Raw genomic sequence first — 15,237 nt, 5'->3', positions numbered from 1 at the left:
TGTTGGCAAAAGATAAGTTACTATATGATAGCTGGTAATCTTGGAACAATTTTACTGATACTGAAATTCTCATAAAGAACTATATTTTAGGTCAGGTGACTAAAGATAAAGAGAATGAAGCTCACATCCTTGTTAAAGCACAAATAATATTCATTCTTCTTTATCTTTCTTTCTCTATTACAATAAATATTCAATTGGAGTGAACCTGTAGCTTCAATACATGAATTTCAATATTTTATAGAACTTGTTATGTGTTTTTTAGTCTCCCATTTTTCTCATTTGCAGAGTGGGATTATAAAAGCACAGCAGAAGAAATGAGATAAATCCTAGAATTAGAATGATAAAATAGGATTCAGTTCTTATGTAAAAGATTTTTTTTGGTAAAAATTAAAATAAAAACTTAGAAATGTCTCTATATTAATCTAGAAAAACTATGCGATCAAGAGGAAGAATGAAAGAGTATAGTCTGAAAGTTGCCTGAATCACCTGTATTTTCTGGCAGGAGGCAAACAGAAAGAGAAAGAGAACAAAATAACTAAGAAACTTACTGAAAAACTTGTTCTATATGTTTGAGTGTGTTTTCATGCCTCCTTAACATTTTGCTCAACTCAGTAAATAATGCCTACCTACAAATAGGAGGAGCCTTAGATAGTCAAAAGTATAGTACACAGAAATCATACTGTTACTGTTTATACAGTTATATATCCCAATATTATTAACAACTATGCTCTAGGATTCATGAGGCTATCTTATAGGTAAGCAATGAATGTGTTGTATTTTAAAATCAAACCCATTATTCAGTTGAAAATCAACTATAAAGATTTCTCACTAACAGATATTCTGTAAGATAATTTAACATGGTTCAGTAGATTTTCCCTAGCTCCTGTGTGCTGCAAGTCTAATAATGTACTGTAGACTTTAAGAATGGGATTTATCTTCCGACAAAATTTTGGTTTGTTTATCTATATATATCATTATGATTTAATAAAAATCTTCTCCATATAACCCTGTTGCATTCCCCACTGCAATATAGTCTTGTTATAGAAATATCTTTCCACAGAAAGAAAACAACAGAATTGAAAATAAAGCTTAGGAAGACCTGGAAAATGTGTTGCTGTTGTGCAAAAATGGGCTGTCCTCTGTGGTAGCTCAGCATAACACACGGAGCTGAACACTATCTGACTCACCGTCTTTAATTTCTCAGACTAAAAATAATTTGTTAAAAAAATGTTTCTGGTAAACATGATTTGGGATGCAAATGAAAAGATAATTTAAAGCAAAAAGTGAAAGATTTATTAACTATGCAAGCTTTTGTTCATGAGAATTTGGCCTGCCACTCCACATGGTCCCCTCCTGCCTTCCCACAAACCCTATGCAAACCCACCTGCCTCCAGTCAGCTGCCTGCCAGGCCATGCAGTGGAGTGGCTCGGCACAGGGCTGGCAAGTGGGGAGGACCAAAGCAGTGAGATCCAGAGCAGCTTCAGCTGCCCAGGGTGCCTGGACACCCTGCTTTCCCTGCTGCTTTCTCCTGCTTCCCCCATGGTTGGTGGATCAGACATCCTGGTCCGTCCAGAAGACGGGTGGGGGGGGGGGCAACTTGATTTTCTACTAATGACCGAATGTTAGAAAACAGGTTGCGTGAATGGTTGATAACTCCTAGTGTCCTAGAAAGAAGTAAATGGGAGTGTGTGGAGGACATGCATCTCTTTGAGATGCCTACTCCAACCCAAGTAGTGAATCTAAGTCACTTGTCTCCTTTGCCTGAGTGGGATGTGACTCAGGGCTCTGCCATAGTCCTGGGAGGTATAGATGAGACACAGGAAAAGGTCGGACAGACTGGGGCAACACTGCTCATCTGCTGGGCAGACTTCTTCTGTGTGTAAACACTGCAACCTTAAATCTAGGCTCTACATAGTTTTGCAACATTTTTTTCTGCCACATAACACATGCTAATAGAGCCGTGCAGGTTCATTGTATATTGTTCTGGGGTGTTGTACAAGCAAAAGGAGTATCACTGTTAAGATGAAAGCCTGGGAAATAAAGTAATATTTCACCTGTTAAGAACTGGATGAAAAATAAGATGATAGCAATGTCTACAATGTATTTCCTTAAGAACTGTGGCTTCAACCTTGGCCAGTCTAGAGTAAAGCAAATTCATTAATTTCAGCCTTTTACTTGTTTTTCATCAGAAGAGAATTTGGACCCATAGCTTCTTAGCATAAAACACCCAATACTGTAATAAAATAAAAACACCTTTAGATTTCACTTCCTTGAGAGATATGGAGGTATAAGTTTCATATTTTTCATTTCACTACTGACACTGGGAGACCATGGCTCTGACTAATGATAACTTAGATAATTTGTACACAACTTGTTTATGATGCTATACTGATAGTGAATAAAACAGCCAGAACCTGCTTTGGGTTCTGAATATATCTGAGTGCTCAAATAGTCACGTGTTTTGTAATCACAAATTAAATAGCCATATGAGAGACTGAACCCAGGGAAAAGGACTGGGCTATGTTGTCAAAAGTCTACATTACATGAAAGTAGCCACTGGCAATTTCTGATACACAAAATGATTTATGGAAGCACATTATATGTTATTATTTATATTGTGATTGAGTTTTACCTTTACGTTAACTCCCTAATTCCCCAGCTGCTAAAGAAAAACAAAGGCTCACCCATACAAGTAAAAATGTTACAAATTCTGAGTATCATTAGACATGATATTCAGTGCTGAGAACACAGAGCTTTAGGCATTTCTAGTAAACAATAATATCTTCACTGAAACTCCTGGAATTAGTACTTAATGATCTGAACTCTCTCAGCAGCTGATATGTTGTTGATATGCTAAGGAGTTGACTCATGACTAGTCTCCCTGAGACAACTCAGTAGCCCAAAGAGGGACTACACCTTATCAAAAATCCCAGTTTGTGCCCATGAGATGTTTCTGATGATAGGCTGCATTTCTTCAGTTCTGCTCAGATCATGGAGAAACTTTGAAAAAAGTAATATTCACTACATTCACTTTTCAGTAAGAAATTTCCCTTTTGCTCATTTTCAATATATTATTTTAGAGTTTCATTGCTGCTTTGAAAACGAAAGGTGAGAAAGGAGAAAGGTAGGGGAATGGTTTAAATATCAAAGCGAAACCATTCAGTTAACAGCTGTTGTTCTGTTTCAGAATTCCCTATAGAAATCCTATCGTTGATGTTAAGAACATTAATTCCACAGGAAATTTTTCATTTTCACCAGAACCTCATTTTCCAAAATGTTTTTCATCAAGAACTTTAACCATCTAGGAAATTCATTGCCATTGCTGCTACCTAGACAGTGTTATCAGAATTAGTTTCTTAGCAAGCTGTCATTCTCAGTGCCACTGGTATAACATAGAGTTTTTATTTAATACTTGGCCTGTGTATGCTGCATTCCTGTGGCATATTCCAAATCATGATAGAGGCAAATGCAGCACAGAATGCAGGAAAGGTTTGTATTGCGATAGAAAGGAAAAACAGTTGGAAAACTTTTATTAGGCTTTAACACTATTAAATCTTTGAGTTTTGCCAGCAATTGCTTCATAGAATCCTTGATCAGACATATACACATGGATAGACATCTCTTCAAAATCTAAAAACCTGCTTTTATGAAGAAGAAAGTTTTGCAAATTATGTTAAAATCCATTTTAAAAGAAATGGGAAGAGAGTTCAATCTAACCTGTGTAGTGTGAGGACACTCTATTTGTAAATCTCAAGGTTTTTTTACATGATGGAGACCTATATATGATAGACCCCAAGTGAAGCGATAGTCTGAAAGTGAAATAGCTCTCTGGCTGATTCCTTGTGGCTGTTCACAAGACTAATTCTGATTTCATATAATGCCATTTTTCAGAAAAAAAAAAAAAAAGGTTTCTTTCTGAAAGCCCTCCTTTTTCAAGTGTAAGTAACACTAAGTCATCCCTTACTATATATACAGATACAGCTTTCCATTGTATTTCAACCCATATCTGCATATCGCTAATCAGAACAGCTACTAACTGAATGCATAATTCAGTGATGGTAATGCAGTAATATGCTTACATACCAATGTAATAAAGGTGAGGATGCAAACATAAGGAGTTTGAGATGCATATCCTTCTGGAATTGTAACTAGTCATCAATAAAAATAATCAGACACAGGACAAAGGAAATCCCAGGTCCAGCAAATTCCTGCAGCATTTCCTGTAGCTCCCTGGTACAGGGAACAGTTAGCAGATATTATGTACCAAAGGCTAGGTGGGATGGAAACTGCCTAGGTTGATAAGCACAGCATCAGGATTCAGAAGGTCGAAGTTTAATGCCCAGATCTGCCACAGATTAGCTGATGTATGGAGGATAATTCAGGTAACTATTTTATGTTTTGTTTTTTTTTCACGTGCAAACTGAGGATAGTACTTGCTGTGGGTAAAACACACTGTTGGGTCACTCAGGCACAGTAATCCTTGACTGTGCACACTCAGAGCACCAAAGAAAAGCCAAGGAGTTGGCGGGTCTGTTACATTCATGCTGCTTTTCTCTTTAACCTGGGAGTGCTCTCAGGGATGGTGTTTATACCATACATTTGAGGAAAGCACTAGAAACTAAGAAGACAGAATTAAAGTCTTCTTAAAACTCATCTTTTCTGCCCTCTCAGTATAGAGCAGATGTAGCAAATTATATTTCCCTTTCCCATTCCCAATGCACAGCAGAAGTTATAATGCCACGTTCATATTTACAGTAGAGCTTAAAAAAATTCTACAGAAGTTTGCACTTGTAAATCTGCAAACTTTTTTTGCAAATTCTCCAATTTATATCGTGAGCTATAAAAAAGAGAACAATTCTCCCACACACTGTATTGCTGATTCATGCACTGCAGGAGTACGGAGGCATTGCTTCCCTGGAGGATTACTCAGTTACTGGGGGAAACTGTAGGATATTTGTCCCTCCCTCTTCATGACCATTCATGAAAACACCTACTGAGTATTTTGCTGCTGCAGGCAGCCTCTCTGAGCTGTGTTCTGGCAGGAGGATTCTTCTCCCCTTCTCGTTTAACTTTCTGAGCTTTAGAAATGTAAATGGCCTGAGAAACCTAATGAGATTTCTATCTGTCCAAAATCTAAAGAAAGACAATGACTATTGCTTTTGGCTGCTTCAGACAAAAGGCTTCAGTAAAAGAGTTTCTGCACATTGCTTTTAAGTTACTTTAGACCAATGCTGACTGTTGAGTTTCCAGCGTACAAGTTTCAGCAACAGGAAGACAACAGTGAGAACAGAAACTTGCCTGTTACAGTTGTATGTTAGATATTAAACAGATATAAATTATGCTAGCATATTAATTACCTTGAAATGAGTTTGCATTGTTTGTTTATATTAAGGTTTTGCTCAGAGAACATGAAGAATTCAGACTTTCATTAATTGCAGAGTGATTTCTGAGGCTAATGATGATCAGTGTTGAAACAGAAGTAGAGACCATTTCATTTAAGAAAAATACAAAGGAACAAAAGTATTGACTCCTGGAAATTGCTTCTGTTTAAAGCTATAAAAAGTCAGTCTTTGCACATGCTATGAAATGTTCACCACCCTTGTAGAATTAGATCTGACCCCCACACACCCGGTTTTATTATTAGAACGTTTTAAGTGCCCAACCCCACAGGCATTCATACATGTGATTATCTTTACATATGCAAATAAATATTCATCAGTGGTGTTGCCAATATGTACAAAATTATTTACCTTCTTTAAATCCTGAAGGATCGGCAGCTGTCTTTGTAGCATAAAGCTGATGTTTAACTCCCCAGGTAAAACAGCTTTTCACTGGTGCTTACAGGCATTTAAAAGGTATTTAAAATAATGCTGCCGATACAGAATACAGAAAATATAAGGAAAATATTATTTCTTAGGGCAAAATTTTATATTTTCATTTGCCAGCTGTTTCCTTGAACACACCAAGCTAAGTGTGATTTGAAAACTATGTGAACATTAGACCCGAAGGTTAATTCCAATACTCTGAAGAATCCTCTGTGCTCTTTCTTGCTCCTGCACTATGTACAAATCCATCTAATTTCCTCTCCCCTCCATCCCTTGCTCTCAGGTAAGTGCTGTGGACATAGTTTTCCTTTTTCCCTTTGCACTGGAAGCCAGCCGGCCTCTTCCTCGCTGCCCAAAGACCTTGTCTGACATTCAAGCACCTCAGCTGTAAGTTGAGCTGCTGCTCTCCTTTGCTCCTCACCGGGTCCTGACTCCAACGGCTCCTCTAAGAATATTACAAAAACTGTACTGAAGATCCAGTTAGCCTTAGGCCCTAGTTCAGCCAAGCAGTAAGGCACAGGTTTAATTTTAACTGAGATTACAATGAACTTGGTTATGTGCTTAAAGTTAATAGGTGTATTATTAAGTCCCATGAGGATCAGGCCTTAATGAACATGTGTGGCCTCACTGGCATGCAGTGTTACACTTAACAGGGAATTAAAACTCATTTTGAAATATCAGTATTATTTTTATCCTACATAGTTCCAAATAAACCAACTTTACCTTCCTTTTGTGATATGTTTATAGAAAATCTATCAACTTATCGATTAGAATATTTTTTAAAATGTCTTATTTTAAGTCTCAGTATTTCCCTGAAAATGTGTAAGTGCAATTTTACCATGAAATTAAGGGCATAAATAAAAAATACCTTAACCATGCCATCATTTTTTTCACAAAACTTATTTTTATTGTGAAGTCATTTTTAATTTAATAAAATAATTTTCTGCATAGCATTTACCTACAGTATCCAGACAGCTTTCTCCATTTCATTGCCAGGATGCTCAAAAACGCCAGTGTTCTGCAAAGCAGAAAGTGAGGCACTGCTATTTCAGATGCCATCATGTCCCCTCCAGAAGACAATGAAATACTTATTCAAGATTGCAGATCACAATACTGAAGTTAATAGAACTTTGTCATTCATATAATTTGGGACTGTAAGGCATTTGCTTCTCGGAAGGATTTGCATCCTTCCTATTCTTTAAGCTACATAGTATGTCCAGGGCACTTTCTATCAAAAGAATTTTGATAGAAATAGATAGCAGCATCTGTTGTAGCATCTTGGAAGGCATATAAACCAGGTATTTTTCTGTTATTTCTGGAATATTAAGAATGTAACATTATGGAAGCAAACACATAACGATTCACTAGGATTGTCCAAAATGAACTCTGTTTTTTCCTATTGCTCTTTGCTTGGCTTTGCCCTGTTCTTTCCCCTCAGTTCTCTCCCATTCCCATTGTTGCTATCCTATGGCATGGTAAGCATTTCAGAAGATTACTTTTCAACTGACCAGACAACAAGGTCATCCTTGAACTCTCTATAGCCTGCAAAGATTACAGAGAGGTTTTTTTATACATCAAATTAAAGAGAAGGACTGTCATTTTGATTTAAAAAGGCTGTATTTTGACTGTTCTTCACACCACACTTAAATTCTGTCACATCTACCATTTCCCTCTGCTGCATAAACCATGTGCTGGATGTCAGCTCAGAATTCATCTGAATCTGTTCCTCATAAATTTGTCTGTATCCTCAATATTGATTTTTTAATCTTTTGCCCCCCTCTTAAAAGTTGTGCAGTGTCAGCTGTCTTCGTTGTGTGACTGCTGGGTCAGGTCTTGGTCTATGAAATCAATGGGGATTTTGCCATAGGATTCATTTGGGCTAAAGTTTCACCCAAGCTGTTTTATTTGTACCCTTTCTGCTTTGTTCTTTCCTAAATACACACATTACAGCTTTTAGATTTACCTCTCAGATAAAATACTTTACCTTTGTCAGATAAAAATAAATGGATGTTTTTTAAGCTATGATGCCTTTTAGCTACTTGAAAAACAGCAAAGGACAAAGCAGGGGAAAATCTGGATTCATTTATCTATTAAAATTTAATGCTAGGTATCAGGTTTATTTTCCAGACAAAATTATGTTATCACTGTAGAATTAAACAAGATACTTTTAGAACTGTATAAAGTATAGGTATTGATTTTCTGAACTATAGTATTATGCATCTATTGCCTGACAATGTTTGTGGCTATATCATCAGGCAATGGTCTAGCCTTTGTTCAAATCTTTGTTCATTTTTCTGATGAAAATTTCAAATTTAGCACAAAACCAAAGCTTACGTGACATAGAAATGTAAGCTTACTGTGTTTAGAAATGAAATTAAATTGTAACTTCCTCTTGGTTTGAGGGCTAAGGCATGCACACTGCAAAGCTGCTGTCTCATTCTCAGACTGGACATTATCAGGTGCTCGATCAAAGAAAAAAGTCAGCTTAACCTACCTAGAGCACAAGGTCTAGCATACTATGTAGCAAGCAAAGCAAGCATTCAGAAAGACTGCTCAAAAATGTGCAAGAATTGGTGAAAACATGAAATACTGAGTCTACACTCAGATTTTGGTTAAAAAAAAATAAAGACACGTTCAAATGATCTCAGCTGGATGGCTGGATGTTGGTGATGGTCCAATACCTCTTGGACAACCTGCTTGAGAACCAAGACCATCACCTGCAGAGTAGGGAAGAGGAGGGACCCACCACCCATGCCACCCAGTGTGGCCTTTGCCAACATCCCCACTGTGGAAAGTGGTCCTTCTTGTGGCCTCTGCTTCTGTAGCTCATCCCTATCAGACAAGGCTAGATAGTACCTGAACTGACTGTTGATTCCCTTGGGAAAAGAAACTTTACTCACCTTCTGTACTTTAAAGCAGAGCCTATAGAGTACAGAAATAGCTGGTGACAGGAGTAAAAATTTCATTCAAGAAACAAAGGCAGCAGGTGAGTATGTCTTGGCTATCTGTGTCTTTACCATTCCGCATTGTCATGGGATACCTGGAGCGCTCTGGGAAAGGAACATAAGTCTTTCCTCTGTTGTAAACTAACTTATTTGTGTGAGTTTGTATTTTTTTCTTCTCATTAGGCCTCATTTTAGAGAACAAGTTTTGGGTGTATTTTTTCCCTAGAAGTAGGATCTTTTTCACCAGTCTTCCCTTGGTTTCACATTTCAAGTAGATAATACAGTGGCATTAGCATTTTATCCATTGACAGAAGAGATGTACTAACACACCTACCAGACAAAGTGATTGGTGTATAGGCAGACACAACTGAAAGACATTAAAGCTGCAAGAAGATGGGCAAGAAAGAGAATAGGAGAATTTACAGCATCATCTATGCTACTCCACCTTTAGAAAAGCTGTGGAAAACTTATACTATACAAGTAGCTGGGGTTTATTTTATTAGCTGTGCATTTAGTGCTTTTGTGACAGAGATGCTGTGATAGCAACTCATGCATAATGGAAATGAAGTGTAGGTATCCAGTATCTCTCATTGCATTATTTTCCTCAGTATTTCCTAAACACTGACTTTGCCCTTTTTTTTCATTTCATGTTCTACAAACTGAAGGGTCTTACATTTTACAGTAGGTACACACACTGAGTGAGAAGAGACACACAAATATTTATAACATGAAAACTGCACATGCAAATACCTACCTTGTTTCTCAGTTTGTGCACTCAGTGTCTGAATTTGATACCTATGGGTATCGACTACAGATTATTAGGCTCTATTTTTAACTACTTAAAAAGGTAGAAAAAGCCTAGAGGCAGAAGAAATGACCTTTGAACTCCCATCAGAAAAAATGTTCTGTGAAATAGCCATTTTTCATATAACCTCAAAAAAAGTTGTCATTTTGTTCTGCATCCTTATGCTACAGTCTTCATTCACTATGCTAACACCTTCGAGTAAATATCACAACTGTAAGAGGCTGTGGGGTCCAAGTTTCTGACCTTTTCCCCATCTGCTCACACTGCTTTTTTTCTCCAAGGATCTTTCACTATTTGCAATAATTCCCCATTATTTGGTTTTCATATGACCATGGGAACACTCAAAAGCACATATAAGACTGATGTTTATCTTTCGCAGCAGTTGAGGCCCTCTTCTTCTAGTACTCCCCTTCTCTGCTGACATGTTCTATTCTCCACCTCCCCACACACATTTCCTGTATGTATTTATCACTATTTTGATTCTTGTGGGTGTGTATGCAACCAATTGCAAAAATGTAGTTGACATTTTGGCCTCAAAGTGGACTGGTTTGTGGCTGTTCCTATTTCCTTCTGCTGAAGAGATATGAGGAAGTAGCTGAGAAAATTTTGTTTTCTGCTTTCACATGTTATATGCTTAAGGTCAGTGGGTTTGGCACTTCAGAGGAGTAGAACTGTTACAAATAAACCTCAGAGAGGTTTATGAAATTGAGATTAAGTTAATGAAGGCCTTTGAAGATTAAGATGAAGGCTCTGAGTACAAGAACCACCCAACAAAAAGGCTTCATTTCCTCTGGGTATGTGTTGGAAGGCTCATCCAAATCACTGGGAGTTGCCTCAAAGTTTTACAGCGATAACAATCCCATTTACATGAACCCTACATATTTCTAATGAAAAAAAAATATTCTAGCTCTGTTCTAGTCATTATTATGGATGCTCTCTAGGAAATCAGACTAAAAATACCAGCAGATAACATTACAGGACTAAAAGATAAAGTTTCCAATCAAAACATGGTAAAATCAAAGTTGATTTTTTCATCAGTCCCAGTGGATATTTGGGGTTAATTCTGTATCATTGAGATGTTCTTGCTGATCTAGCTATGGAGGGGCAAAAGTCACAGACAGTGCAGGAAGAGAAATGTACAAGTACCTGTAGAACAGGTTGGTGGTCTCTACCAAGAGATTTCTATAGTCTACTTGAGTCTGTGCAGATGGAGAGTTGACTGTTGACTGTCCTACAAGGGATATGTTCTGTTTGCAAGAAGTCAGGACTTGCTGACTGAATAAATGCAATGCCAGTATTTTAATGGGTTGGGCTATATTAAAATAAAAGTGAAATTAATGTGCATAGCTCACAACCCTAAGAACATTGAGGTCTGAAAAGATTCTCAGAAACATCTTAAATTCAGCTGAGACTAATGTTTCAAGTATTTCATCACCGAGTGATTAACAGTTTCATGGCTATAAAAGCATATTTCACAGGCATCTTTAGCAACCTGACAATGTCAGGATTTGGTATTACAGCATTATGGAAACTTTTTTTTGCTGGTCAGCACTGCAGCACAAAATTTCTCATGTTGGTGTAATCACAACAGAGAATAATTCCTGGGAAAGTGGTTTGTTTGATTGTTTTTCCAGCCCATATTGTTTGTTCTGTCTAATAATCTATGACTCTATTCAGTAATGATTTGTTTCAGTTTGGTGGAATACGTGTAAACAAATTTCAGCATAATTTCATAACTGGAATTTAGTAAGCAACAAAGAAGAGCCTTTTATGTTTCTTTTCTACTGATACTCTGAACTGTACCATTTCGTGTACTGAGTACAGTAGCAGAATCCATAAAACAAGATCCAGTCACCAAAACATCTTGCCAGCAGCCAGATCTGGTTTTGCCAATGAACTCAAGGCAAGCTGCTTCACTGAAGGCTATTTCCTAAGGGCTTCACCTGAATAGGTTTAGACAATTCTTAGCTTGAACAAATACTATCTACCCTTGAAGTGGTACAGCTGGAAGTTCATCCAAACTCCCAAGTACCTTCCTCATCCCATGCTGGGGCAAGTCTAGTAGCCTGCAGCTCCTTATGGGCTCTTTCTGATCTCAAATTCTGTCTCAGGGGAAAATGAAACAGCACCTGCTATCTATGCTGGGTAATTAGTTTATGGCACACACTTTCTAACCAGCTGGAAATTCACCATCTGTTTTATTGTTGTTGATGGAAAATGGTGTGTGTTACTTCAGTTGAAGATTTTCATTTTCATCCTGATGCTGGAGAACTGCAGAACTTCATTAGTATCAAGCATTTAGTATCTCCCATTTTTTTCCATTGCACAGGCAGGCAATAATCACAGAATCTTGGATCCAGATGAAAGGAAACTGTCTTTAATTTCCTCCACTGCAGCTGTCCTGTGCTGAGGACATCTGCCATACCTAATGGATGAGTTCTTGCCGTGGGAGCACTATCAGTTTTGTGTAAACCCCACTGAAGATTCTGCCAAATACTGCAGAGATCACACTTACTGTTCCTTAAAGTTTGACAGCCTGTCCCTTTCTATTCTACTTCATGTCTGCTTAGGCTTTTGTGGGAAACTCAGGAGATCCATAGGGTTTGTGAAACTAGATTAGAGTTCACTATGGTTGCTGACAGCTGCACTTTGAGATTCACATACCAGTATATTAGAAATAATAAAATAAAAGAAAGCATTCTGATCCTGCAAACTGGTATCCTACCAACCAGGGAAACAGCCCAGTGGCTATGGATAAATCAGAATAGAAACCCATTTTACACAGACCACCACAGCTCAGCTGTTCTTGGACTGAGCTAAAAGAGGGGTTTTTTTTCCTGCCATTGCATATTGGCTGAGTGTAGTACTAGTTCCTCTGCTAAACTGGATACAGACTCTGCTCTCTGACCTGCAAGGTGGTGGTAGAAAGCAGGAGAAAGGTTTTCTCAGCAGTGAGTACGGTGTGTACAGGCTGGACCAAGGTGGCTCATGATCCTATGTGGCACTTCTGTGTGCCTGGAGTTAGAGGACAGAGTTTTGTTTCTGATGCCATTCCAACAGGAGCTAGTGTTATGGCAGCACATTCATCTTTCAGAGCCTTAGCTTAAAAGTAATAATGTGTATTGGAGGTGTGACTGCTGTATATGCTGTGACTGTTACTCTACACTTCATTGCAAACTGCCACAAGAAAACAGTAGTCATAACGGGTAACTTTTTTTCTGAAATGTAGTCAAGAAGTTGTGAATATACAGCAAATGTGCTGTAAGCAAACTTAAGAAATGCAAGTAAAAATAAAAAATTCAGCAGTTCATAAGTAAGTGTAGGGAAAAATATAACAAATCAGACATTACCTGGGAAACCTTGGCAGGAGTGTTTTTCCTGAAGCTCCCATTCTCTATTCCCAGGAAAAAGGAAAGGAAGATACCAGGATTTCCCCCATGATAAAGAAAAAAAACCAGAAAATGTAGACAGTTAACTAAGATGATACCAAAGGATTTCTAGAAAGAATTTTTGGTTTTAATAGTCTTGAATGACTACCACGCTACACAGACCACGTCAAAAGAAAGACTTCAGGCTTCCTTGGGGGATCAGATACACTTCTAGCTCTACAATGGGGGAAAGTTTCACACACTCCTCAAAAACTGTCTCTTGGCACCCGCTCCGGCGTTTCAAATGCATAAAACCAGTAGGGCTAGTAGTGAAACTAATGAGGCTTAAGACTCATACTCTTCACAATGCAAAAATGCCCAAAGCATAGTCAGTGATGGGAAGCTGAAACAAATTCACCATAAGGCCAAATTGTACATTTTTAACAGGGAGAGTAATGCGATTAAACTCACTCATGTGCAGGACATTATTTATATGCAATCTTTACACTCAGGCCTACATATTCTACTACCAAAAGAAATGGTGATATGCAACACTGATGCCCACCTATGGCTTGTGTTATGAGAACAGATTAGACAATTTCTGCTAAGGTTCATTTTTACCGCTAGAATACTATGATCTGCATTTATCAGACTATAGGATTTCAGAAAAGATGATTTCCCAGGAACATGGATAAAGGGAATTATATTGGTGTAAAAGAAGATAGAATTCAGCTTGCCATTTCCAGACATTCTGCAAAGCTTAGCGCCACAGGAATCTACTCTCACACTGTATCTCATGTGTGTACTTCATGTATGAACAGATATATGTGTGTATGTATATATACACATATATATGTATGTATAAATATATGTATGCATACATGGGTATATGTAAGTGTGTATGCTTAAGGAAAGGCTGAGAGATGTTTCCTGAGCCATAGAAAAGTTTTAAAAATTGTGTTACATAAACCAATGACAAAAGCATTCACTACATGAGTCATATTTTGCACAGCTAGTACTTAGAAAGCCAGCACATCTTTTCTTGTTCTGGGGCTGGATCAGATTTCTACTTGACCTGGCATAACACTTCCAGTGACTTTGTTTGACAGAGATATGGCATGAGGAATTTAGTTGCTATCTGATGGAAGAGAGCTTGGAGCTGTGTAGGCCCTATTTTGAATGCTTTTTGGGCGAAGCTGGAGTAAAGGACACTCGTCTATACACTGCCTTAATGAGTCATCATTATAAACAAGATTCGAAAGATATTTGAAAGATATTGAAAGTCTCATGAAGCATCTGTAGGAAGCTGACAGTGTAAGGAGAAAGAGTTTCACCCATGTAGCTGTTAGAATTACAGATCCAAGCCAACCTTGTACTCAAAGAAGGACTAAATCTGAAGTTAGACCATGTTGTTCAGGGCTGTCTCCAGTCATGATTTAAAAATCTCCAAGAGTAAAGGTCCCACAGCCTTTTGAACAACCCATTCCAGTGCTTTACAACATTCATAGGGATTTTTTTTTTTTCTTTATATTCAACTGGAATTTCTCTTGCTGCAGTCTGAGACCATTGCCTTCCCTCCTCTCTCTGTGCACCTCTGAGAAGAGTCTGGCTCTCTTTTCTGTAACTCCCCATTAGTCACGGAAAACAACTAGATCTCCCCCTAGCCTTCTTTTCTCCATATTGAACAAATCCAGGTCTCTTAATTTCTCCTTGCATACATTTGTGCCAGTCCTCTGATCTTAGTGGATCTGTGCTGAACTCTCTGCAGTTAATCTCTCTCTTGTACTGGGGAGCTCAAAACTTTAGTTTTCCTAGTTTAACCTCACTAGTGCTGAAACAGTAGAATTTAATTAACCATACAGAAGATATAAAGGCAGGGTCAATTGCCATGTAAGTCCAAGATGACGTTGAAAGTGTAAGAGCTGTTAGCAGTTTCCAAGAGTGGTCAGTATGATAAGTTTCTGAGAATCTAGTTAAGTAAGAATTTGTGAGATGGCACAAGAGAGGTCAACATCCAAATAAGATAAAAGACAAATTTTTACAACAGAAACTTGTTTTTCTATTGCCAGTATGTGCTAAGCTATTTTTGTTTCTTGCAAGACAACTATTTCATACCTTAGTGATTTTGAACAAAGTAGTATTTAAAATTTAAATGTCAGCTTGACTGGAAAAAAAAAATTATCCAGAATTCACTAAAAGGAAAAGTCTGTGATGAGTTTTTTTCAGTCTTGTCTATAATTATGATTTTCTTTTTAAAATCTGTAAAACTTGGTAGTATATGCAAAAGGCACAC

General features: G+C 37.7%; 1 long non-coding RNA gene across 2 annotated transcripts in view; it reads right to left on the bottom strand.

Annotated features, from left to right (window-relative positions):
* Window positions 1-15,237, bottom strand: part of LOC141919921 (uncharacterized) — a 47,860-nt gene that overhangs the window by 27,865 nt on the left and 4,758 nt on the right. For both annotated transcript variants that reach the window (XR_012622170.1, XR_012622171.1), the window contains one exon: window positions 12,927-12,970. This is a non-coding gene — a long non-coding RNA (uncharacterized LOC141919921). The remainder of the gene's footprint in view (window positions 1-12,926; window positions 12,971-15,237) is intronic.

Source organism: Strix aluco, chromosome 1 (genome assembly GCF_031877795.1).
Source record: "Strix aluco isolate bStrAlu1 chromosome 1, bStrAlu1.hap1, whole genome shotgun sequence".
NCBI classification, from domain to species: domain Eukaryota; kingdom Metazoa; phylum Chordata; class Aves; order Strigiformes; family Strigidae; genus Strix; species Strix aluco.
Note: the sequence above shows the minus strand (reverse complement) of the source record. Positions and strands in the feature narration are given on the sequence as shown.